This window comes from Hyaena hyaena, unplaced genomic scaffold, assembly GCF_003009895.1.
Source record: "Hyaena hyaena isolate Hyena2069 unplaced genomic scaffold, ASM300989v1 scaffold_523, whole genome shotgun sequence".
NCBI lineage: Eukaryota > Metazoa > Chordata > Mammalia > Carnivora > Hyaenidae > Hyaena > Hyaena hyaena.
Window position 1 is genome coordinate 1 of NW_024081150.1, and position 26701 is coordinate 26701.

Genomic DNA, 26701 nt, shown 5'->3' on the forward strand with positions numbered 1-26701 from the left:
TGAGGACTGATGGATGTGGGGGGGAGGGGGGATGGGCATGGAGGAGGGCACTTTGGGGATGAGCACTGAGTGTTATGTGGAAACTAATTTGACAATAAACTATTTGTAAAAAAAAAAAAAAAGAAAAGAAAAGAAAAGTAAAATATGAGTGTGTAACAGCAAGGAGAGGGATGCTTTATGCAAAAATTAGGTGAGCATCCAGTGTCTAACAGATATACCGGGGTGGGTGCGTGGGGTGCAATTTGTTTCTTCTGTCTTCAGTTCTCCAGAATGAGGTTCTTAGCAAATGTGTCTGTCTCTAGTCTCACTTTTCCAGTGACCCCCAGACTAAGACATCCATCTGCTTCCTGGCTTCCCCAAGGCCAACAGGTCTCTACCTGAACTCATTGTTTCAGCCCTCACATGTTTTACTCTACTGTTTCTAATCTTGGTTCCTCCAACAGTCAGCTAACAGATTTTCCCTTTTCTAGTCTTGTTCTCATCAGACCCACCCATACCTCTAAATCTTCATGAGCTTCAGAATACAAAACTGACCACGCTGCTCTTCTGTTTAAAATTTTCTATGGCCGCTCTGTACCTCCAGAATAAAGCCTAAGCACTTTACAATGGTATTCAAGGTTCTTCATAATATGTCCTTCATTGGCCTTTCTGACTTTATCAAGGGCACCATCCAGAATGAGTCCCCTTTCCACAATGGAAGCCTTATAAAGTCAAGAACTTCACCTGTTTTATGATCTGATGTAGACTGATCCATGGAAACCACTCAGTAAGTATTTGTTGAATAACAAACTAAGTGAATAAATGCACGAGTATCACTCTGCATGTTGTTTTTATTTTCTATTGATATTGACTGATTTGTTCTCAAAATGCACCACACTGTCCTCACCTCCAAATCTTTGCGTATACAGTTCCCCCTTCTTAAAACATTGACTCTGCCTCTCTTTTCCTAGCTAGCCATTCTTATCTACAAGACTTAACTCAAAAGGTATTTTAAACGAACCCTTCCCTGAACCTCCAGGTAAGGTTAACCATCTTCCTGCATGTTTCCAGAAGATTCTGTACAAACTCCTGTCCAGCTCTTACTCCAATGCCAGAGGCTGGCTCCAGCAGGTCCAGGGGTCCCTGAAGGATGGATGGTGTCGGTGAGAGAGAGAGAGAGTGAGAGAGCCCTGAGATTCCTTCTGATCACAAGGCAGGCATCTCTGTCCTGTCCGTTTTGGTGTCTTTATTTATAGGTCAAATGTTAACATTGCATCAGAAAATGGAATTTTTACAATGGATAGTTCTCTGTGATAAGATGTTTTTGGAAAATGTACAGAAACAGTTTTTACAAAATTACTCTTTCAGAACTGCCCCAATTATAGTGAGGTTGAGTAACTAAGAAAATAACAGGGTGTTCACATTTTAATAACACTAAGATTAAGTCATAGGTTTGTAGATACTCTTATCCATCCTCATCACAGCTGCCAGGATAAGGGAAGGTGTTTGTGGAATGTAGGCCTTAGGGAAGGGACTGCTATACACCACCAGTTAGCAAAGGTATATGTGGTAACATATTCTGTTCTTATCTGTTCTTTCTCTCTAAGTTAGGCTCTTTGTCTCTGGGCAAGACTTGATTTTCTAGTTATATTCTTTATGGCACTGGAGAGCCAAACATAGCTTTAAAGAGTTTAGCTCATTTCCAATACATAGAATAGCCTCTTTGAGTGCATTTACCTTTGTGTCTAGTTTTATGATTTCTTGAATATCTAGGGCATGAGAGACATTTTTGGTTAGCTGATTTACATGATGAGATGTATGAACATCTTGGACTAAAACAAAAGTAGAAAAAGAAATAAAAAAGTAAAGGACAATCTTTTATGAGTAAGAGTCATTAGCCTGTTCATAGCTCAAGGGAAAGTATAGAGGGAAATAGGACCTGCTGGAGACACAATGTCTATTTCCATAATCGAAAGAAGTTCCCACAATAAGTTCCTTCACAAGGTGCAATCGTCATACCATGGCCAGAATAAGGGGACGAGTCACTCCCAATATTGATCAACAGGGTACCTTGGGGGGTCGGTGCTCAAGCAGAAATAATTGAGTGGCGGTGGATATCGGTTGTCATTTGATTGGCAAGAGACTGTGCAAACTTGCTTTAACCTCACCAGGAGTTTTCTCAACTAGTGGGCTCAGAATGGCTCCCAACACTCCAACTTATCTTAAAGTTTAGTATTTATGTTTCTGTCTACCCTACTAAACAACAAGCTCCTTGAAACCGTGCCTATCATGGAGTCTTGCACAGAGCTCGTGCTCAAAACCTACTTGATGAACTGATCTGTACTATGATTAATTCTCATGCATTCAGGTCTGTGCCAGATGCTCTGGGAAACCTTTCATGTTGGCCGTGTTGTATGTGGATCCGGCTAGAATTCCTACAATGCATAGTCCCCAAATCATCATCTTCCAACTTCATCATACATTGCTTTTTGTTTGTTTTTGTTTTAACTGCTTTAATAAAGTATAATGACATATAATAGGCTGTACATATTTAAAGGGTACCATTTGATAAGTTTTGATATATTTGTATACCCTTGAAACCATTACCACAGTCAAGATAATGAACATATCATCTGTAACTTCCAAAAGTTTGTGCCCCCATTGCCTCTCTTTGTATGCCCTTCCCCAAGCAACTACAGCTTGGGGAAGCTGTACATATTAATTTATATTCACTAAAACTTTATAAATGGAATCATAAGTACATTCTCTTTTTTGTCTTCCTTCTTTCACTAGGCTTCAGGCTCCTTGCTTACCTGCTTGTGATTCTCTCTCTCTCTCTCTCTCTCTCTCTGTCCTCCCCCACTTATACTCTCTCTTTTTTCTAAAAGATTTTTTATGAAAAAAATAGTTTATTTTCTTATTATTCAATTTTGAGAATTCTTTATATACTCTAGATATGAGTCTTTTAGCAAATATTTGATCTGCAAATATTTTCTCCTACTCTGTGATTTGTCTTTTCATTTGTTTAAGAGTGCGTTTTAAAAAACAGAAATCTTTATTTTTGACAAAGTTTGACTTATCAATTTGTTCTTTTATGATTCATGCCTTAGGTGTCAAATCTAATATATCTTTGCCTAGCCCAAGGTCACAAAGATTTCTTCCTATGTTTTCTTTTATTTATTTTTTAAGTGTTTTTTTTTTTATGTTTTATTTATTTCTGAGAGAGAGAGAGAGAGAGTATGAGCAGGGGAGGGTCAGAGAGAGAGGGACATACAGAATCTGAAACAGGCTCCAGGCTCTGAGCTAGCTGTCAGCACAGAGCTCGACACGGGGCTCGAACCCACGAACTGTGAGATCATGACCTGAGCTGAAATTGGACGCTTAACCAACTGAGCCACCCAGGCACCCCTAAATGTTTGTTTTTGAAAGAGAGAGACAGAGCGTGAGCAGATGAGGGGCAGATAGAGAGAAAGAGAAACAGAATACAAAGCAAGCTCCAGGCTCCAAGCTGTCAGAACAAAGCCTTATACAGGACTCAAACCATAAACCGTGAGATCATGACCTGAGCTGAAGTCAGATGCTCAACCTACTAAGCCACCCAGGTGTCCCCTTATGTTTTCTTTTAAAGTTTTATAGTATTAGGTTTTAAGTTTAGGTCTATGATGCATTCTGAATTAATTTTTATATTGGTGCTAGGCACAGATTGAAGTGCAGGGTTTTGTTTTGTTTTGTTTGCATCTTGGAAATCCTTTTTTTTTTTTTTTTTGCCGTTTGTTGCAATGACTATTCTTTCTCCACCGACTGCTTTTGCAGTTTGTTGTTTGTGGAAAACAATTGTCCACCTATCATATGCCTATAAGGCTATTTCTTGACTCTATTCTATTTCATTTTTTTCTTTACACCAATTTCTTTATCTATTTCTTTATCTTTACACCAATTCCCACAGTGTCTTGATTACTATGGCTTTATGATAAGTCTTGAAATTATATAGTACTCATTCTCCAATTTTGTTCTTTTTCAAAGTTGTTTTGGTTTACTGCTCTTTTTTTAATGTATTGTTTTAAGTTCTTGTTTTTACAACAGAACTGTAAGCTTACAGAATTGGCAATGTTTTATTCTATCTTGCCCACCTGGGAATATGTTACCATGCACACCAAATTCTTAGTTGTTCTTTTTTCTCTTGTGATTTTATCTGATTTATGTTATCCCAATAAACTTAGAAACACTACAGTTTTTCCCAGTCATTTTGGACCTTGTTCTTACCATTTGCCAGGATTCTCTGAGCATTTTTGAAGTGTGACAATTTCCCCCCAACTTCAGTCAATCATAATAAAGTGTTCACATGTTGAAAAGCTGGCCATTGTATATGTCGGTCGGCATGCTTTCCCATCAAAGGAGAAGAAAGAGAAAGAAAAAAGCCACACACATTAGTGCACAATGCTGCAGAAGGTGTTTTCCTGAACTCTAGACAATGGATGCTAATGGATCATTTGTGCAGTGAGCTACAGCCTTTTGAATTCACAACAAGAGAAATCATCTCTGATGATTCTTTGCTCAGCCAAGTTCTCCAATCAGCCAAATTACGAACACTGAAACTTTAAGGAATGAGGCCGTCTTTGGAGGAACAGAAAGTCTCTTTGGCAGCCTGACTACAGAAGAGCATATGAAACAAACCAGGATGTTGTCTAGAAAGGTACAAATGTGTACAGGGCCCAGCATTCTCTGTGTTAATATTGTCTAGTCCTTTCTTTATCCTTAAACAAGCCGTCTTAATGCTTCCTTTGTGATGCAGGATTAGTGGGTTTCCACAAGAATCCATCCCGACCCATCAGTTCAGATTCCAGAAAAGCACATGACATGTGAAGGTTTCCAGAAACTTGCAGGTGTTACAGCATCTTTTCATTGTCCTAATCAGACCCTCCTGCCACTGAATTGAAATCACTGTAACCAATTCAAGTAAGTGGATTAGGAACAGAAAATTTTTCTTCTCATTAAAGCCCAATAGAAATGTAACAGCTGAGACAGTAGCTTTGTTCAGAACTAAGCGAGGATTGGTGAACCAGGGTCTTCCATAAATCAAGCTACCCCACAGACGTGTGGTGAACACTTTTGGAAGCTCCTTGAAGGGTATACCTTGCAGGTGGCTGGTGGAGTAGAAAGTCCTGATTATTCTGCTCATCAATAAAATGAGTCTTCCTTGCTGTGACATATTGTAGGAAGAGGGTGCAGTTATATCACGGATGCCATGTCATTGCAGTATGGAAAATTGCTCTCTGAAATCTCGCACAAACGCTTCAGATGTTTTAAAAGCATGGACTTCTTATCAAAACACAAGCGCAAATTCGGTAACATTTTTTTTGTACCTAATTCTAAACTATGGTCACTGAAAAATGAATTCACCTACTTTTAAATGTTTTTTTAAAAATGTAAACTCTCAGTGTGATATTGAGAACATTAACAACTACTCTTAGTGTAATACTAAGAATATTTAATACCAGGGAACAAAATCTGTCTTGCGATGCTTATTTGATATTGCTTTCATGTACAGCAATGGATAATTCATCCATTCAAAAATATTAAGTGAACACCTGTCATGAACCATTGTTTAGGCACTAGGAATGAAGTAATGGATGAAACTTCATGAAGAAGCATTCCTATTTTTATTCCATAAAGGGGAATCCTGAGGAGGTCAGAGATAGTTTGTTGATATCCTGGTCATGACCCTACGATATGACTGAAAAGTTTTGATGGTCTCCACAGTTGTAAATGGTATATCGATGCCTTTGTGGCCTTAAACTCTAAGCTCCACAGGGGCAGGCACCTAACATGTTCACAGTTAGATATTTAATTGTGGTCTTTATCATATACTAAGGTGCTCAATAAATATTGGATACTATGAGTAAAATTAGCAAAATATAAATATTTCCTGAAGTCATGAAAAATAAGGGAAGAAGTTGAGGGTTCAAGAAAGTTTAACTTTTTGGTATTTGTAGGCTGGACAGAAAGTCTTTAATTTATCCTTATTACATTTGCTTTTAATTTGTTGGTGAAAATCTTAGACATAAAACCGACATTCATTCATAACAATAAATTGATGGCTCTTTATTGTTGAGTATCTGCCTTTAATGATACATTTTTGTTAAAGTACTTTTATTAGAGGCAACTTTGACCATGATTATTGTTGTTGCTCAGGCTAATGGTATTTGTAAAATCCAGTGTACAAAAGTCAGGCCTTGTTTTAGATGGTGTGTTAGGAGAGAAAAAGCCAAAGCTCTTCCTTGAACATTTTTCATCTGGAGATGAATCATAGGCAATTAACAGGAACAATTCTAATTAACTGACATAATTAAAAAACTAATAATGTTTAACATTATTGTTTTATACAATGACATTAGCTTTAACAGCCTAGCAACACATCAAGGCCTCATTTCCATAGTCACAGAATATATTATTTATTCTAGGTTTCTCTGGTAACCAGTTTGACAATAGTAACAGCAATGTGGGTTCCTAAATTGTTTTGCCATACAGCTTCATAATTTATGCCATTGCCAGTAATTGTAATGTCTGTATAATTTCCTTTTAATTATCAACTAATGAAATTTACATTCATTTGGGTAAAACAAATATTCACATTCAACTTCCAATCACCTGTCCATGTTTCCATTTAATTTACTCAAGTTTGGTGTCTTTTATTTATATTTTTAATATCAAACTGTGAGAGGAATATTAACATTATTTTCTGATTAGTGTTTAGGGAAATATTGATTATGTGGTTCTTTCCCCTTCTTTGCCTTTAAATTTGCAGGCTGTGAATTTTTAATCCTAGAAGATACATCCTTCTGAGTTCTTTCACATTAAACTCCAAGGAGTTTAAGTGGAATTAATTTAGTAAACTTTAATTGCAGAATAATCTCTGCCTGTTCCCTTATCTCTTGATTTATTACAGGCATTTATTTCTACTTTGAAAAATTCTCATCAGTTTCTTAGGGAATTAATTTAGATTTCTAAAAAGAAAAAAAACCAAATTGCATCTAAATTCAAATTAAGATGCTAATTACAATAATTATTTCATCACATTATATAGAAACTTTGTACATAGGAGTATAGCAATTTTGAGGCAAAAAGTGTTATTTTTTTCACAATTCTAATTCTTGCAATTTTTGAACAGATGAGTTCCCTAGTTTAATTAGTTGTATACAAAGACACTACCCCTTAAAAGAAGTTATGCTTAATGCCAATCAACTGCTAATTTGAAAAACTGATAATAAACAGTCTTTGTAAGTGAGATGATTGTCAATATTCATCCACCAAAGTGAGATTAGCTTATGATTACTAAACTATGGGGGTCAATCATTAACAGGCATGAACAGTGTGCTTTGGACCAGGGAGATCCACGCTCATGAGCTGCACTTATCCAAATGGGAAAAAAAATTATTCAAAAAGTAATTGTAACTTTTTATTATTATTGAAAAGGAGAACACATCAGGAAGAGCATTAGTTTATTCTGCACCTGGGTCCAGATCATCTGGGACAGCTCCCCTATGTGCCTGCCCTGTCACTGGATGACCACAGGCTGCACTCGCAAGGTTTCATTTTAGAGAAGAAACTAGTGAGAGAGTTGATGAAAGGGAATGTGCACCCCAGTGTCTGTGGAAAGGAGAACTTGCCTGTTCTGGATTGTTCTTTTGATTGGTGCAAAAATATCAAGGTCTTTGACTCTGTATTTTTCAGATAAATTCCAATTATTTCTCCTTGTCCCTCCCGAGGTCAAGGTAGACTTGGGGCCTCTCCATAAGGAATACATGTCTCGAGAGTAGAGTTGGTGGATGTGCATTCTTTTATCTATTTATTTTTTTGGTAGACTGGAGACAAATGGGTTGTATCTTAAAATATTCATACAATGTACCAATTACGGTATTTCTCACTTGACCTTTCCTGGAAAGGAAAATCAGATGTTGGACTTGAAGTCTGCTCCTGATCTATGCTAAGATTATGAAGCATGTTTAATTAGAAAGACCATTAGATTAGGACCCAGAATAAGCAGGTCAGCCACTCATTGTTTATGGAAGCTTGGAGAAGAGACTTTACTTCCCTGATCCTTGGTTTCTTATTTTGTAGAATGGGGATGGATAATAATACTTGCTGCTTTGGAATTCATTTGAGAATTAAATAAAATAATAGAGGTAAAAGTCATTTGTAAACTACAAAATCCTATGAAACTGCAAAACACTGTTGTGATTATTCTATTCTGGTCTCTGGTTAAAAAAGGAACTAACCTGAATGCAATTTCCATCTTGTAGAAAGTTTGCATCTGTAAATAGGCACTTAAAGTGCCTATTTTCAGAGAGTGACTCTATGATAGGTCTTTGAATAGTAAAGGCTGTTTTATAAATATAAATTACATAGTTACTAATTCATTTTTCTCTAATTTAAATTTTTCATATTGACTATTTTGCTTCTAAAATTGTACACAATTTTAGTAGTCACTGAGAGATCCTAACAATCATATTATTAAATACTGAGTTTTTTTTCTACTCAAACTGATTTTACTAGAGGCTGGGACTATACTATTGCCATTTAAATAGTGGTTAATAAGAAGTTACATATTACTCCCTGAGGTCACTAAAATATGACATCTAAGGAATCCCAAAAATAATTCTTAGATAAATCTTCTGTGGCTCAGATAGGGAATTTATTTCTTTAAAAAATTTCCTTCCAATTTAGACAAGTGAAACATAATTCATTTAACATATAAAATGAACCTCTACTTGTTAAAACTGGAGCATAGATAATGAATAAAATATCAGTGTCTTAATGATTATGTGACTAATTGTTTTAATATTTAGAATGTCCATGACACATTGCATTGGTCAATGTGTTGCTTGTGCCATATTCTTGTTTTTATAAGAAGGCCTGGACTGTGGTAGAAAATACCATTAAAATTGATGCCTTCTTTTGTTATCCATAGTTTGTGATGCTCTCGAACACAAGAACATTATCAAGAACAATACTATCGCTTGACTGTTTGAAGAGGCTTGGGTAACAAAGGTATGTTACATGGAATTCTTCCCCTCAAAATGAAATTACAAGGCAGTGTAAAATGAATAATAGAAGTAATAGGCATTCACGGAAAATTCCAGAAGAGTTAGGTTGGGGCAGAAACATCAGTGTTGCTACTGCACCGTCTTCATGGAAGCAGTACTTGCGGAAAAGAACAGGATGCCAGGATGGGACTCTTGCTGCCACCCCTGGCCGACTTCTGTGACCTTGAGCAATTTACTTTCTCTGAATCTTAGGTGTCTTCCCCGTAAATGAGACTTACGGTAGTACCCACTTCCTAAGGTAGTATTTTATATGATTATTTTTTATCTACGTTATTGTCAGTTATTATTTTCATCTTCTAAACAAGTATACTGAGACACAGTAAGGCTAAGTCACTCACCTCCTGATATGTCTGGGATTTAAAACAATTTCTTAAGCCCCACGCTACCTCGTTTTTCAATAACGCTCTGTATACAGACCATCTCTGAAAACAAACAGCGTTTCAAATTTTAACACAGATGGTAAATGTATCCCGAAGTTATCACTGAGACTTGAATATCTGGAATTCGTGAGTGAAACTCGGCAATGAGGCAGCTTTCAATTTAGTTGGGAAAAAAAAAATAGGTTTAATCCATGGAAGTACACAAGTTGAATTGTAATTAATGCTTTAAATATGAGTTTAAAGCAGTGACAACAACAAAAAATGTCAAAAGATAGTTCTTGATAAGTTGCCAATACAGTGATCTAGCTAATAATTACTACAGTAGCGACTCTTTAGAGAAAGCAGGAGAGAGACATTGTATTCTGCCTGCTTGAGAAATACACCGCAATGCTGTAGGTGTTGTTCGTCCTTCTGCAACGTTCAGCCCGGAGTAATAGAATAAGCAGTATAAAATAACAGTGCTTTAAATGGGCTAAAAGTTTATTTCTTTGTCACTTAAAGAAGTCATGGGGTCCAGCTGGTGTGGCAGGACATGGTATCAAGATATCTTCTACCTTGTCTCTCTATACTGCAGTGATTCTTATGGCTTAAAGTGGCTGCTGGGGCTCCAGCTATTATGCTCACGTTCCAGCAATTAGAAAGGGGAAGAGAGGCAAGAAGAGAAGAGAATCTGCTTCTTACCTTTAAGGATACTTCCTGGAAGTTGAACATTCAATTTCTGCCTCTATCATTTGGCCAGAATTTAGCTGCCTAACTCAACTGATTGCAAGAGAGCCTGGGAAATAAGGCTCTTTGTCTTTTTTTTAAACAAATTGTTAATGTTTATTAAGTTTTTAGAGAGAGAGGGAGAGGGAGAGAGAATCCCAAGCAGGCTCTGCACTGCCAGCACAGAGCCTGATGTGGGGCTTGAACGCTTGAACTCTGGAACCGTGAGATCATAACCTGAGTGGAAATCAAGAGTTGGTCACTGAACTGACTGAGCCACCCAGGTGCCCCAAGTCTTTGTCTTTCTTTGTCTCTGCTGGGTGGTTATATGATCAGATAAACTATTTCTGTTATTGAAGAAGGTGGAGAGACAATTGGCCATCTCTGCCATACAATCTCATAAATAACCATTTATGGGCACCCGTCCAGGCTTTTTTTTTTTTTTTTTTTACAGACTGACCCATATCCCAAAAAGATCCAGAGGTAAGAAAATGGATGAAAACTATGGTCATTTTCACACTCCTGTTATAGCGGGGTTTTTTGTTTGTTTGTTTTGTTTTGTTTTGTCCTGGCTGAGTGGCCAATGGCTCTGTGGAGCTAAGTTACCCTTACCACATCCTCACCTCTCAGCACACCTGTAGGCATCAATCACTTGCAGTAAAGATCTGGATGAGATGAAACAACCCCAATAAGCTTTTGCGACCATATTCTGTGACCCTCAGCTTACTGAGGGAACTGTGGAACAATGAATTTTCCACCTCATTGTCAAAAATTAAACATGTCTCCACAGTCCTCCTGAGAAAGCTTTATGTTTCTAAAAAAGAAAAGGAAAGATGTGCATGAATTTGCAACATATTTGCAAAATGCACAACATAGGCCACGCTTAGTCCTGTGTTTAAATAAGAGGCTGATTATGTTAGTTGATAGTTGGGCTAAAATGGAGTCCCAGGTCCAAACTTGTGGTTGTTGTTTTGCTTTATTAGTGTTCTATAGGATCTTGAACAATTTATTCAAGCTAAGTGTCATTTTCCTCTTTTGCAAATGAGAGACCAAAATTAGTACCCTATTCCTTTTCTCACAAGGGAGAAAGCTAATTAGAATAAAGCTGGGGCAATTATTTGAGCTCTGCGGAGAAAAGTATAAGCAATTTCCTATAAATTCCTGCGGGGAAGATCATCATTATTAATCTACCTATCTATATCTCTCTCTATATATATATAGATAGATATATTTTTTTACCTAGAAATCTCTTCCAATCCATCTCTGCCATCTCGTTCTTCAGGATAACTTCTTCAGTTAAATGTAGATGCACTTCTTCCTTCTTAGGACTTCTGTGATTTCTGATCCTTTTAGGATGTATTTGTAACTTTAACGTGGCCTTTCTGATTTTATCTTGCTCAGTAGTAACTTGAGCCATGCCTTTCCCTTATTACCTACTGAATGGTGTCAGTGCTCAGGCTTTGTGAACGAAAGCAATCTGGTTGAAACTCCATCTCTGATACTTGCTAGTGTTGTGAACTCTAGTAGTTTAACCTCTCAAGTCCTAGTTTCCTCAAATATAAAGTAGATAAAATGAATACCTGTTTCATAAGACTCTTATCAGAATTGAGTGAGATGTGTGATGTGTGTGTAGCAGGTTAATAGATCCAGGTATAGATAAGATCCTAATAAATGAATACTATCATCACTTTGGTAAAATTATCAAAGACAAGACTTTTCTTCATTGCTGTGTCCTCTGAGACTTAAACAGTTGTTGGGGAAGTGGTTAATAAAAATATTTAGCATTCCTTGTGTAGAGTGAGAGGTATTTGTAAGATCATACAGTTTGAAAATGGCAGGGCTAGAATTTGAATTCACGTCATCTGACTCCAGGCTTCCTGGAAGGAGCGCCCTCTCTCTCCCCCAGACCATGTAGACACAAAGTGTGTGCAGATTCCTCCAAGGACAAGAGTTTTGTCTCCGCTGGTGCTTGGAATTGATAAGTCATCAATGATATCTCTGGAATGGCTCTAAGCTCTGGCAGACTCCAAACACTGGCATCTCCCACTTGATCTTCACCCAACATTTGGCATTTGGGGAACTGGGAGGTGGTGCTGGGCATCCCCAGGGCAGAGCTATATTTTCCACAACACACTGGAACAACCTAGTACATGGTGCCCTGCGCTGCTGCGAGTCACCATTGCTGCTCTGGCCTTGACTCTGCACTCGCACACACAGAAGCACAAGCGCACGTGCACACACACACACACACACACTTTTATTCACATAGTAGACTCCTCCCTCCATGACATTCCATGGCCTCCATTCCCGGCTGACTCTGTAGGGAGCGAGGGGAGAGGGAAGGGGGGGAATGGTTTCTGAGGGATAGAGAAACTTAAGAGAGCTCACCAGTTGCATAAATCACCCATACAAAATTTTGCTGGCTACTGTAGCTGATGAGGCATGCCTGTAGCCTGAATTTGCAAAAACCTACCAGAATGCCTACAGACACTTGAGTATCATATCTTTCTCAGAGTATTTTCTGTCTTCACAGAGAGAAACCAGGGCAGTTGCGGATGTCCTCATTTTGCTGTTGGCCAAACTGTATGCCCAGACAAAAACTTTAAAAAAATTTTTTTTTATGTTTTATTTATTTCTGAGAGAGAGAGAGAGACAGTACAAACAGGGGAGGGTCAGAGAGAGAGGGAGACACAGAATCTGGGTCCAGGCTCTGAGTTGGCTGTCAGCACAGAGCCCAACGCGGGGCTTGAACCCATGAACCGTGAGATTATGACCTGAGCTGAAGTCGGACGCTTAACCGACTGAGCCACCCAGATGCCCCCGGACACAAACTTTTAAAAATTAAATGGGGCAAGATGTATTTTAGAGTTGCTGTCACAATTTTAGAAAGATGATTTGAGACCACTGGGTGTTAACTTTGGGAGATAAGGTGGGAGATCAGGCTGGGTAGTGATATTTAAAATTAAAAATAACCAATGACAACAAAATCATGCAATTTTCCTGTGATGCTCAAAAGATTTCTCTGAGGGCAGTTTTCAAAGATGAGTTAGAAAAATATGTTTCTGGCAATGACAACACCAGAGGAATAAATGTGTGTCTAATTTACTAAAGTGCCTAATTTGAAAGGGGTCAAACAAAACTGAATATACAAAATCTGAAGTTTGTTAAAAATTGAAAGTTTTTTTTTTTAACTTTGTTTCATTTTCTTTAGCTCTTTGCTTTTTCAAACTAGGGGATGATTCTCTTGTCTGAGATAAACTTAATTTCAGGATTTTAAAAAATAATTAACAAAGCAAAAACATCACACCAAGAGATGGAGACCAAGGAGTTTTATTACTCTGCTGTAACTCTCTGTCTCTAAAGTGCTAAACACCACTTAGGAACTATCCAAACCAGTTCAAGTCTCTGGCTTAAAATAATCTTTCTCCCCCAAATCCAAGCCATTCGATGGGAATGGGAAGTTAGACACAAAGCAAACTGGCATAATTTTTTTAATGTTTATTTATTTTTGAGAGAGAGACAGAGTGTGAGCAGAGGAGGGTCAGAGAGAGAAACACACGCACACAGAATCTGAAGCAGGCTCTAGGATCTGAGCTGTCTGCATGGAGCCTGATATGGGGCTCAAACTCACGAACCACGAGATTGTAACCTGAGCCAAAGTTGAACTCTTAACCAACTGAACCATCCAGATATCCCCAAAGCAAGCTGCTTTAAATAGAGGTATTTTTCTGACCCTTTTTATTACCTCCCTAAAGCAGAAATGATTGACTTTTGTGAAAGCCAGAAACCCATTCCATTATATAACATAAGGTCAACGGGCCCTTCTATAACACAGCAGCAACACCAACGTAAATAAGCATAATGTTGGATAGGAAGTACTTCTTAAAAGAACTTGGCAATCATCATGCACTTTGTTGCAACACCCAATATTTGTCTTTGGGAAAACTCTTAAGTGTTTTTAGTATCACTTTCTACAATACTACAGTTTGTTGATTATGCTTTACTTCTGTAAGAGAGGAAAACATCATTAGTTGTACAATGAGTGTGAGTGAGTTTTGAGTCTAGAAAGGGAAATCTGACCAGATTTCAGTGCTCTTCAAACTTTATTGTGCACAGAAGTTGCCTTACAGTCTTGTTGAAATGGAGCTTCAGGCTCAGTTGGTTTGGTCAAAGTCTTAGGTTTTAATTTCTAACAAGATCACACAAGATGCTGGTGCTGCTGGTCTGTGCGCTGTGCTCTGAGTGGCAAAAATCTCTGAACATATTTCTTTCCGAAGAGTCCTTATTAAAAACAAATAACGATTAAGAGACTCAACCTCCCAATTATAACTTAAACACATGCTCGCCTTGATTCATGATGTTCTGAAGAGTCAAGTTCTGGAAGTCATTAGAGAACTCTGCAGCAATGGGCACCTTACCGTGTGTACTGAGGGTGGGATCAATTATCGGTGGGTTGGACCAGGTGTGGTCTGACTGGTGAGCTCTTTGGGGAGTGAGCCTTTGTAGTTATTTCAGGTGTGGGTGTATTCAATTTTTAAAATAATAAGGATCAGGGCATGTGGTTTTGAGGATCCTAAAACTCAGGGGCATATAGTACCTTTGGGGGAGGGCATAAATCCTCAATTTGAGAAAGAAAAGGAACTTTTGAGCTTACTTAAGACATTGGTTAAAAGCAAGAATCCTGCCAGATATTTTGTTTTGATGTTAATTCTTCAACAAAAAATAAGGACATACGCAGATGAAGATCAAGGTGAAAACAAAAGCAATACAAAACATGAAAACAAAGAGCTCTCCCCAGGGAGGCCATCAAGGTTTTCTCTGTTTGCTGTTAACACTTATTCTGAAACATACCATGTTTGAGTGTGATAGGCAAGGCCTAGACATTAGTGCCCAAATGTGTTTTTTTCATATCAGATGTATTAATGTAACTTATCTTTGATCATTATCACAAGCTTGGTACATACAGGCTACCATAGCTAGGTACTCTGGAAACCCAGCTGGCAAGGAAGTGTGCTATTCATATACTGCGATGGAGAGTCAGATCAGAGTGATGGTTTGAGTGTATTTAGAGAAAAGCAAAGCCATGTACCAATTTGTAATAAGAGTAAAGATTTTTTGATCAATATGGAGCTGAAGGTTATTGCAAATTTCTACTTATACATATGTTTTAAAGATGTCCACATTGACAAAGAATTTGAGTTGCATTCTGCACATTCTTTGAAGGATGGATCCAATTTCTTATAAACCTCATAGATTAGCCAATTTCTGTTTTGTTGGAACCCCACTCCTACGCATATTTTGAGAACATGAGTCCCATTTTTATTTGTATTTGGGAAACCTTAGCAAAACATGCTTGTCATGAGGATTCGCATTGCACTCTAATCAAGTAAAGGCTCTGAGACATCGCATGATATAAAGACTCCTATTTAACCTTGCTGTTCTCACTGGTAAATTATTAACAGCTTATACAACACAATATTTCTTTTCAAAAAGGAGATCCTGATAAACTTTTATATATTGGTGGTGATGTTTATGGTATCAAATATCTATGATCTCTGTTTTCTTTGACTGTAGCCATGCTATGCTAATTGTATAAAGATTGCAGACAATTTTAGTAAAATGGAAAGGCTATTAGAAAATTCTATACAATTCCATGGGGCGCCTAGATGGCCCAGTCAGTTAAGCTTCTGACTCTTGATTTCAGTTCGGTTCATGATCACATGGTCGTGGGATCAAGCCCCACGTTGGGGTCTGTGCTGATAACATGGAGTCTGCTTGAGATTCTCTCTCTCTCTGTCTCTCTCTGCCCCTGCCCTGCTCATTCTCTCTTGCTCTCTGTCTCTCTCTCTCTCAATAAACAAACATTTTTAAAAAAGAAAATTCTATGCAATTCCAAATTAATTCCAAATTTATAATACAGTGGTAATTTCTGGTATCTGGTATATGGTTATAAAACTGATGTCTTGTGGATATGGCATTTGCTTCTTTAGATAGGAACCTCTAAGATGAACTTCTAGAGTAAAGTCAGGAGCCTAATACACACCTTCCTATAAAGATGCAATAGATACCTTTTTATGTACTGCTTGACAAAATGTCTATAGAGTAGCAATTACTACATGGCTTGAATTATACTAGGAGCTTTGGAAAACATAAAGCAAATTTTATGGTCTTTCAGAGTTGACAACATTACTGAAGAGGCAAGACTAGCCTCCTTTGAAAAGTCAAATAAAACTGAAGACCATACAGATGTATTTTGTTTTGGTTTTGTTTTTTAACTGATGTATAACTGATATACAGACCATATAAATTTAAATGCCACATGCACAGTACAGATATTTTGGAAAGTGAATACTTAGAGCAGAAGCATGTTGCATGCTCCTGGAAGTGAGACATTTTATGTCTCATTCTTTTGCTCACCCTTGAAACCTACCACAGTTCTGTTGAGCTGCACTGGATTACACTGGTTGGCCTGAGTAGTCAATGCGTCATGAAGAACAGTCAGATGGACAACAGTCTCATCTGCTAGATATGTGGGATCAAAAGTCTTCCATTTATTTAGGTTACACAAACAACTTCATGGCAAAAGAAATTGACACAAGGGCAAGCAGAAAAGTCAGAAGAAATCATATGAGAGGATCTCCAAGGTCAGCCTTGTAAGGCCACAGCATTCGACAGACAAGCTTAATCTGTAGAAGACTTGGGACACTCTTATGAAAGGTTCCTTACCTCCTGTTATATGAAGATAACTCCCAATGGCAATCAGAGGTAGTGCCCAATAAATAATTCCCCTTTGTGAAGACTGGTAGAAAAACTCACACATGGCTATTTTTGCCCTCTTCCTCAAATAAATTTAGTATGCACAATATCCACTCTGAAATTGTCAGTCTTGTCAACCTTAAAGGTACTCTGTGTCCCACGAAAGATATGTAGGGCCTACAGCCCTCACACATTCACCACAGATGTACCTGTCTTGAAGGATGTGTTTCATTTTCTCTGACAGGTAACAAGAACATCTTTCCTTTGCTTTGTGGATTTAAAGTTATTTTTAATTTTTACTTCCACTATGTTTGTTTCTGTAACTTGGGACTAATTCTAGAAGGAATCTACTGATAGGGAGAATAAGGAGGAAGATGAAGAATCATTTGAGCCCAAGTGAACAACATCTACACACCTATATACACTGATTAAAATAGTCTATTACTCGAGGAAAAATTAGTTTCTGCCAACCTTCTTTTGCCTCTTATCCTCATGCAGGTGTTCAAATCCCATCATATCGATGTATCCATTGTGATGCCTTGACCACGTTTGCTCAACTCTTAGAATGTTAATGGACTGCGGAGAAGAATCTGATGAAAGGGTGACGTGGAATGCAAGAGAGTAGAGAGTATCAGTATTGATGAGGTTGATGTGATGCAAGGGATTTGGGGAAACATGGTGGGTTTCAGTTTCATGGACTCTCTTAGCCTCTGGCAACCTCACTATGCCTATGACAGCCTATGGGGCCTTTGGCAAGCCACTTCTTCTCTCTGTACTTCCCTTTCATGATGGTGAACTTGGAATGATGCTATTTACTAGTCTGTAACAGGCTTTGAGATCCCTGCATGCTGTAAATTACTTGATATGATATTAACAATAATTGCCTACATATTTTTCCAAACCATTTACATGAAAGATCTTTGAATATGAGGTTAAATGATAATATGCTAATAGCCAATCAATGTTGAACAGTATACTTTGCCTGCTTGAAGCAAGTGCATTCCTTTTCGTACTTATTTGATTTTTTCTGATTCAGGCTTACAACTGTCTTGATATTAGAAAACTAAAATCTTCTTGATACAGACTTTTCTCTACATTTACACTGTGCCACAGTGCTTTGGAAACCATGCATGTACCTTCCTAAAAAGTGACGGACACTTTCCAGTATAGGTTGTATTTGGTTGTGTTGAGTCACTATTGGAATTCTTGTGAACAAAGAAAGCTCTGTGCTGAAATATAGCTTAAAGGAATGGCATTAAGCATGAGGAAATTCACAGGACTCTACCAAAAAGAGGTAGTATGAACTAAATTTCAACCAGGAACAAAGTCAACAAATGGAACCTGTATAGGATGTATAAACCAGAGGGACAGCAGAGAGTGACTATGAACGTAAGTGACCTGATCCAGTCTTCTGAACTGTGTTGAAGGACGGATGGTGGATGAAAGTGAGGTAGGGTCTGCTGGAAAGGTATTTTTGGCAAAATTTACAATTTCTCTCTTTGGCCAACAAATTAGATAGCCCAAGGACTTTATAATAAAATTACCAAGTGCAGGGGCGCCTGGGTGGCTCAGAGGGTTGAGTGTCTGACTTCAGCTCAGGTCATGATCTCACGGTTCGTGGGTTTGAGCCCCGTGTCAGGCTCTGTTCTGACAGCTAGCTCAGAACCTGGGGCCTGTTTCGGATTCTGTGTGTCCCTCTCTGTCTGACCCTCCCCTGCTCACATTGTCTCTTTCTCTCTCAGAAATAAATAAAACATTAAAAAAATATTTTAAAAAACCCTGCCAAGTACAAAACCCTGAGGCATAAAAGAAGCACATATAACGTTTTACCTCAGGAAGCTTGCAATTTGGTTGATGAAATAAGACAATCACTCCAAATGGACCCCCTACTTACGTTCTCCTTTGTGTTATGGATCAGTGCAGTTTACAAAGATGTGCATCTTAAATAAAGAATAGACTCATCTGAGTTTCCAGGAGGTGGAATATCATCCCCAGGAATTCAGAGTTTGTCTGGTTTGCCACTGTCACCCCAGCATCTGGAAGAGCTCCTGCCACAGATAATAAGCCAGTATTTGTTGAACAAATGGATTAGTGAAAAAAAGTAAAAGGGAATGGGATGAGTAGAGCAAAACGAACTGGTGTATGCTTTCAGATGACAACGATTTCCTTTTTCATTAGCTGGAATGGGCTGGGCTATCACAGCAGAAAACCTAATAGCAGAGAAAACATATAGGGATTTTTTTGTTGTTTTGTAAAGTCCAGGGCTGTCCAGTGCCAGCAGGGACCCAGGTCATTCCATGTTTCTGCTTGCCATCGTGAGTATGTAATCTTTGCCCTCACTAATGTCTTCTTATGGTCACAACATGACATTGCAGTTGTAAATATCACATCTGTGGTTTGGGCAGGGAAAAGGGAGATACGACAGTGGAATGAAGGGGAAAGACCGAACTACAAAGGACTTTTTCTCTTTGATGAAGGCTTTGCCCTTTATTTTTCTCAGTTTCTCTTTCCCTAAGCATTCTCACAAGGCATTTTTTTTTTGTCCAGAACCATGTTAGAAGGCTATCTCTAACTGCAACAAAGGTGGAGAGTAAATTTTTAGGATGCTAATCGCCACAGCATAGGATGATATGAAAGAAAGAGATTGAGAGAGAAGGATTAGTGAGCCATCTGTCATGCCTGCAACACTGCTTCTCTGTGACTTTTCCACAGGATTGGAAGCTTAGAAGCCACGTGGGAGCCACACAGGAGTCTGTGTCTATATCTTGAGCTGCCACTAGGTGATTTAGAACTGACTAACTGCCCCCAAACTTCCTAGGCTTCTAGAGTCAGAGGAAGTCAAGTGAGTTTCTGAGAGTTGCTACAACTGCAACATTTATGAGGGCTGCCCCGCTGCTGACTGGTGACTCTGGAAAAGACCAGAAATCTGGCCTCTGGGCAGAGGGTACACTGTGTAGATATGGAAAGGATAAAAAATCTAAATGACCAATAAAGATGTTTAAAAATTTACATTCATTGCAACTCAAGTGTGAGAAGATAGTCTTTGATTTATGTAACTGATTTCATAATTGCTCTAAACAAATCCCCCCATATCGATCAAGAGAAAAAACTTAACTTTATATCTGCAATTAACTGTGGCTTAGCATTTTTAGGATCAGATCATCATTATTGGATAGTTTGGCCTCTTGAGTAAATGCTTGGTCATTAGATTTCTTCACCTTTTCCATATTCATGTAGTGCCTGTAGATGTTCACAGATCTATACAGGTGACCGTCTGGTCTGCACCTTGGACTAGTTTCTATTTGGGTACCTGCTTTCATCTGGTCTCTTGAAGCATCATGCTGGCACCCATTGTTCTAGCTTCTGATTATTTCCTTTTCTCCCAATTGTCAGATCCCTGCACACAAAGGCTTCTTGTCCTAACCCAAACTCATGTTGGCTTACTATCTTTTAAGTCCTTGTAAGTCTTCCTAGCAGGCACAGGAAGCTTTCTGGGCCTCTCTCATGCAGATTTAATTCTTAGTCCACTAGGGGCCAAGAACATTCCCTAGACATCTATCAAACTACTTTCTTTGGCCACTATGTGAAATCCTTCAAACCTAATTTGAAGCTCTCTTCCAAAGATCCCTGCTTTCAGGATTCTAATCAGCCTATCTATTCTTTTTCCTTCTCCAGTACCTTAAGTCATTTGATCACACCTACCATACCACCCCCACCTCTGCCTTTCAGTAGAACATCACTCTCTAGGTCACCAGGCCTCCTTCGGAACTAGGGGAATACAAAAACCATCATCTACTTAAGCCAAGACTAAATTTCAAGACTATTTTCTTTTTTAAGATCATTTAAATTCCAGTAAAATTAACATACAGTGTTATATTAGTTCCAGACATACAATATAGCTATTCAACAATTCTATACATTACTCAGTGCTCATCATGAAAAGTGTACTCTTAATCCCCATCACCTATTTCACCCTTAAGACTATTTATTTAATGGAGACTCAGAGAAATCATACTTTGAATATCAAAAACTGACTTTTCCTTAAGTTGTTATTATTTTTGTAAGTACCCAGCACAGAGCACAATATAAGACTTGAACCCACGACCCTGAGATCAAGACCTGAGCTGAGATTGAGAGTCAGATGCTTAACTGACTGGGCCACCCAGGTGCCCCCGTAAGTTATTTTTATTGACATATAACTGACATCCAGTTAAGAACACCCATTTTAAATATATATGATGATGATGTTTTCTATTAATTATATGTATCATTTCAGTTCAGTGATGAATGAACTTGATTTGTATTTCCGTTTGCAAGGAAAGACTCTGGGAGGGAAGGTAGGGAGCTTCTGAGGAGTTTGGGAAAAGGTAGACCTGGTAGCCGGTAATTTTGTATGAAACTAATAAACTTGAAAAATGCATTTAATCAATATATGGGCTAGATGTGTTGTCTCAGATGTGGTTCTTATGGCACCCTCTTGGGTTTCTGAATCCCTGTCCTATCGCCTGCTTGGCTTCCATAGCCTCAGGCTGGTCAACGTCCCCTCACATCCAGGTCTGGATCCGATTTTTTACAATTTCTCTTTAACTAAAAATTCTCAATCTATAAATGAGCAATTGGGCTAATTTGATTTATATTTAGGTACAAATGAGGCTACTTGGGGTTACTTACATTTTCAAAGATTGCTGGTAACCTAGTATTAAATCTAATTTGCAGAAAGTTTGTGAGAGAGAGTCTGGGGCCTGGGCCTTCTCACAAATTACCCATGGCTGTTCTAAGCCACATAGCTTCTTCCTGTGGGAATATGTCTCTGGGCTCCTCTTAATTTTATAGTCCACCTGGGAGCAAATGGGAACCTGGTTTTGTAACTTGTTTCTTATGCCCCTCTTTATTCTTGTGGGTATCCCTGCAAAGGAGTCATTTCATGAATAAAGTATATGAACCTCAAGTAACTAAAATGGTGAATCCATACACATGAATACGTCAAAGCCACCCAAAGTTATTGTAATCATCACCACTCAATATCACAATGGTTAACAGTATGGACTTTGATGAACCCATGTTTCAATTCAATTTTGTCACTTCCACACCCACTTTTGGCTTTTACCATTTTTTGAGAACATAATTTAAGCCAGACACTATGTCGGGAACTTTTACATCTGTGGCATGTATTTCCCAGAATTCCATAACCCGTAAAGGTAAATGGTCTTCTAGAATCCGAATCACAGTAAACGCTTGCCCTATTTGATACCTGGAGAGCTAGTCCTTTACTCAGTATTTCTGGAAGCCCCCAGGCATACTGAAAACCCTTCCCCCACATCCAATGATCCATTTTTCCCCACAATCTTGGCTACTTCCTGGTTTCCAGCCCCACCTCTAATCTTACACTTCAACTTGCTCATGAACCAGCTTGTTAGCTCCATGGATTTGAAGGCTGGCTTCTCTTTATCACCCCACCTCATGTGTGGGCCTCATCCCTCTCAAAGGTAATAGCAGAGATTAAATTTTTATTAACATTTAAGAATTAAGGAAAAAGTCACAACCACCATGGGATCTTGTACAGACCTATCACGGAGGGAGCCTTAAGAGTACCTGTCTGTCCTTTTCATAGTCTATGCCCAGCAGGAGGGCTCACGGAGATGTTCATCCTTACAGTAATCCAGGGACAATTAACAAGAGGTTTATAGTGGCTTGTTGGTGAAAATGACCACCAATGATCCTTCTCATTCCTCTATGTACATGCTACGTCTCCAGTCAAGAGCTAGACTTCATTCTCCTTGAATCTGGGTTTGTCTTACAACTTGCTTTGACTAATAGAACGTAGCAGAAGTGACAATTCTCTAGTACTGGGCTGAGACTTTAAGAGTGTCTGCAACGTTCATTTTTGTCTCTTATAAGCCCTTACCATATAGAGAGTTCAGGTCGCTTTTTGGAGAAAAGGTCATGAAGGGAAAGAGAGAGATTAGGTAAAGTTCGTGATGTAAGATGACTACTCAATGGTAGATTTGGGGTTAGGACTCTATTTTGTCTGTCTCTGAGGCTTGTCCACTTAATCTTTTCTATCTCTGTGGTAGTGTGCAATTATTTAACCCCTTATAAGACTTAGTTTCCTCTTTTAATATAATGGGATAGTTATAAATTCAGAGGCTGTTTGAGGAGTTAACAAAAATAATGCTATAATATTCAACCACATAAATACATGCATACACACACACACACATGAAATGCACACAAAATTGAATGGCCACCATACTGACATAACGAAAATCAGAGATTTGCATTGATACCAAAACTAAGTTAGGTAGCCTCTTGGGTAAGCAATATGGTTATTTTATTTTAGTTGCAAAGTGATACAGAACTTCATTGCAGTCAAGTTGTATGGCAAATTATAACTACTTTCTCCAATATTACCAGTGTACAGTGTACCGTTTGTGGGTCCTCAGAGTGGCTGCAGTGGTCACACACGTGGGCAATAGGTTTGGTTAAATGAAGGTCAAATCAGACCTTCTGGAACTCTCCCTGAGTCCATCCTCATATACATAGGAGTTTTCTGCATTAGTTAGGATGCATCATGCCAGGCCCTCTTCCCTGGGCCCCCTGCACTAGTCAGTCTTGGAGTTACACAGTACACTATAGATCGAAGCTTTCTGTAAAATCCAAGCAGAAGCAAAGTCCTCGCTTGGAATTCTACACTTGGACCCTGCAGTGAAGTTTAACCAGGGCCACAAAACTAAAACAAGAGCCATGTTTCAAAATTCAGTTTATTTTCTAAAAAGGTAGACTGACAGTGTCTTGTATACTGAGATGTGCCAGTGATTTCTTTTTTTAAACAAAAACATAAACCAGAGGAAAGCTGAAAACTAGGATTTACAACATTACATATAATTACAGAGTAATGAGGCTGATAGGCCACACGTGGCTCTCATTCTCCATAACTCATACACATAGACGTAACTTTCTATTGCCAGAAATCTTTCTTCCCTATGCACTGTTTAAACACACAAGGGTTGTAAAACTGTTCAGAGAACTAGACATTCAGCTTCTTAGCAAGAAAATTCTGGTAGGTAGGTATATTTTTAAACACATGTATGCCATGTTTTATAATTTTTTTCTTGGAAATATTAAAAAATAATGATCATTTTTGAAGGTTTAGAAATACAGCAAAGAAAAGAGAAAACATGAGAGACCCAAAAGTTTACAGTTTTTATATGATGACCAGTATTTTGATCTATTAATTTTTAGGCTTTCTCTTATAAATTTATTAATATTGTTTATTTTATGAGCAAATATGTTATATGTTTTCAAGAGCCTGAAATGATTAACATAATAAAATGAACATATTATCGTATATTTACTGTTTTTTGCCAGTTGGATCAATCAAACATGTAGTCTAAATATACTGACTTCTAAAACAAGAAAACAAAATTCATACTTCCACTTGAAGTGTTAAAGAATATTTACCATTCCGAAACCTGTAAGACTAAATATTCCATTTTATTTCATTAAAAAATAAAAGTTGATACCTCTTTAATTTTTAGAAAATGTTTCTATGATTACTGGAGATATAAAATATTTTTCGTGTGCTGATTGGCCAATTGTATATTTTCTTTCACAAAATTAACTGGTCCCGCCCTTTCTGGAGTTTGGTGGGGAGGAGAATGGAAGGTTTTATTTGTTTCTTACTGGTTGCTGGGATCTATTTCTGTAAAAGAATAATAAACTTTTGTCTGTCATTTATTGCAAATATTTTTCTCAATTTGATGTTTGGCTTTCTTATGGTCATTTTTAGTGGTAGACATTTAATATTCTTATGTGTTCAAATCTCAGAGACTTGGAAAGAACCACAAACGTGAGTGTATAAGTAAATAAATCTTTCTAATCAGGACATTCCTAAAATAGTTTGGACCTGGGAGTGCCTATGTTTGTGTATACAGGTGGCTGCTGGCTGGGGCTGGCTCAGCCTGGCTCCCGCGTCCTCTAAGGAGCGGAGCCTGGTGGCCAGCTTTAAAATACATTTGTTGCAATCACTTTGAGGAAATGTTCCAGGCAGGGAAGGCACTCTTTCTGGTGTTCTGATGGATAACTTTGCAAAGGACCCAGTCACAGAGTGAGTTGCTTAAACTAAAATGGGAAGAACACTTTTAAGAGATGGAACATCTGTGATAAACTCATTTTTTTGTGTTAGCACCAATGGAGATGCCTGTCTGGGTCGGCTGAACAACGCTTCTATAGCAGTCGAAAATTCATTTCATTTCATTATCGGAACTGTTCAAGCACCCCGGTTTGGATCAGGAAACAGCTTCTTAAACCTGCAGGAAGCTCATTTACCCCTGCTGGGGCTCCAGCTCCCCTTCTTATGCGAAGGTAGAGGCAGCTCGCTTACAAATCCTGGCAGATATATGCACGTATATATTTCCTGATCATATATATAAATATAATTCATATTGAAGGAATATGAAAGTTTCCAGGACCCTCCATCTCTAGCAGCCTTAATATTATCCTTCTTCTGTTTGATTTTGGGTCTGTTTCAAGGCTACTTTCCCAATCCTCTCATCTGTTAAAAAATACCGTTCTCAGTGCATTAATACCCAGACAAGTGCCTCTGAGGTGGTGCACAGTGGAACAAAGAAGAGGGCATCAATTCTCTCAACAGCCAGCAATAAGGCAAGTTGAAGTATTTTTCAAACAACAAACACTGATTGAGAAAACTTTTAAAGAATCCCAGATGGCAATTTACGGATTCAGAACTAAATTAATGGAGGGAAAACAAATCCATATACTTTGAAGTCTTTACAACGAGAGTCATAAGACTTCTACCTGTTTCCCGACCGCGACACTTCAAGACTCAAAAACCATAACCACAAGCGCGTTCTTGGATCCTCTGTGTCGGGGAAGGAGCCAGAAGTCAGTAGGCACCCAGAAGAGGCCTAGTGATTCTGAGACACAGAGAAGGGGCACTGTGTTGGGGGTGGGGGTGGAATGATTGAGGTGACACGCAGATGCAACTAACGCTTGAGGAAATTTGGCATGCGCAGAGTAGAAAGGCAGTAAGTGGGTGACAGCCAACATAAGCCAACTAGTGGGTACTAGCATCCCAGGAATTGGGGAAGAGGCGCTGCAGAGACATCCACCCCTCTGAACTTCTAAGGTAACCTCAGAGGGGACTCAGCACATGCCTCCATACCTGGGTCACCGGTAGGAATAAGCCACGATCTTCGCCTTGGGAGGGGTAGCACATACGCCTGAAGCATGTGCCCAGGCTCAGAAAAATGTCTCCTACCAGAGATGGCTCTCAGACAGCACAGCAGCTCCACGGCTGAGCACGAAAAGGAGTGTGCTTGCGGGCCCCTCTGTATGTCTTGGGGTTTGGCTCTTTCTTCACCCTACTAAATACACCCACTAAATATAGGATTGGTTTCATACCTGTAGGCTGCTGCCTCTACAGGAGAGGAAGAGACCAGTTGGGCTAAGAGCAAATCCAGGTAATAATGTGGCCAAGTTGTGCTATTTTTAGGGAGTTGAAATTGAAAATACTGAGTAGTATTTTACTAACTTTCAATGCCTGGCAGATTGTGGTGTTTTGTTTTGTTTTGTTTTGTTTCTTTTTGAGTTGAACTTTCATGTAAGCTGATTAAATATTTCCAACGGAAAAGGCCAAAATTGGGAATTTGCAGACAAGGTAAGACGTAGAAGGGTAAGAATTAGAAGCCCAGTGTGTACTGGAAGAATTTTAGGGTTAAGATTCTTAGTTTAAAAATTTTTTAACTTTATTTCTGT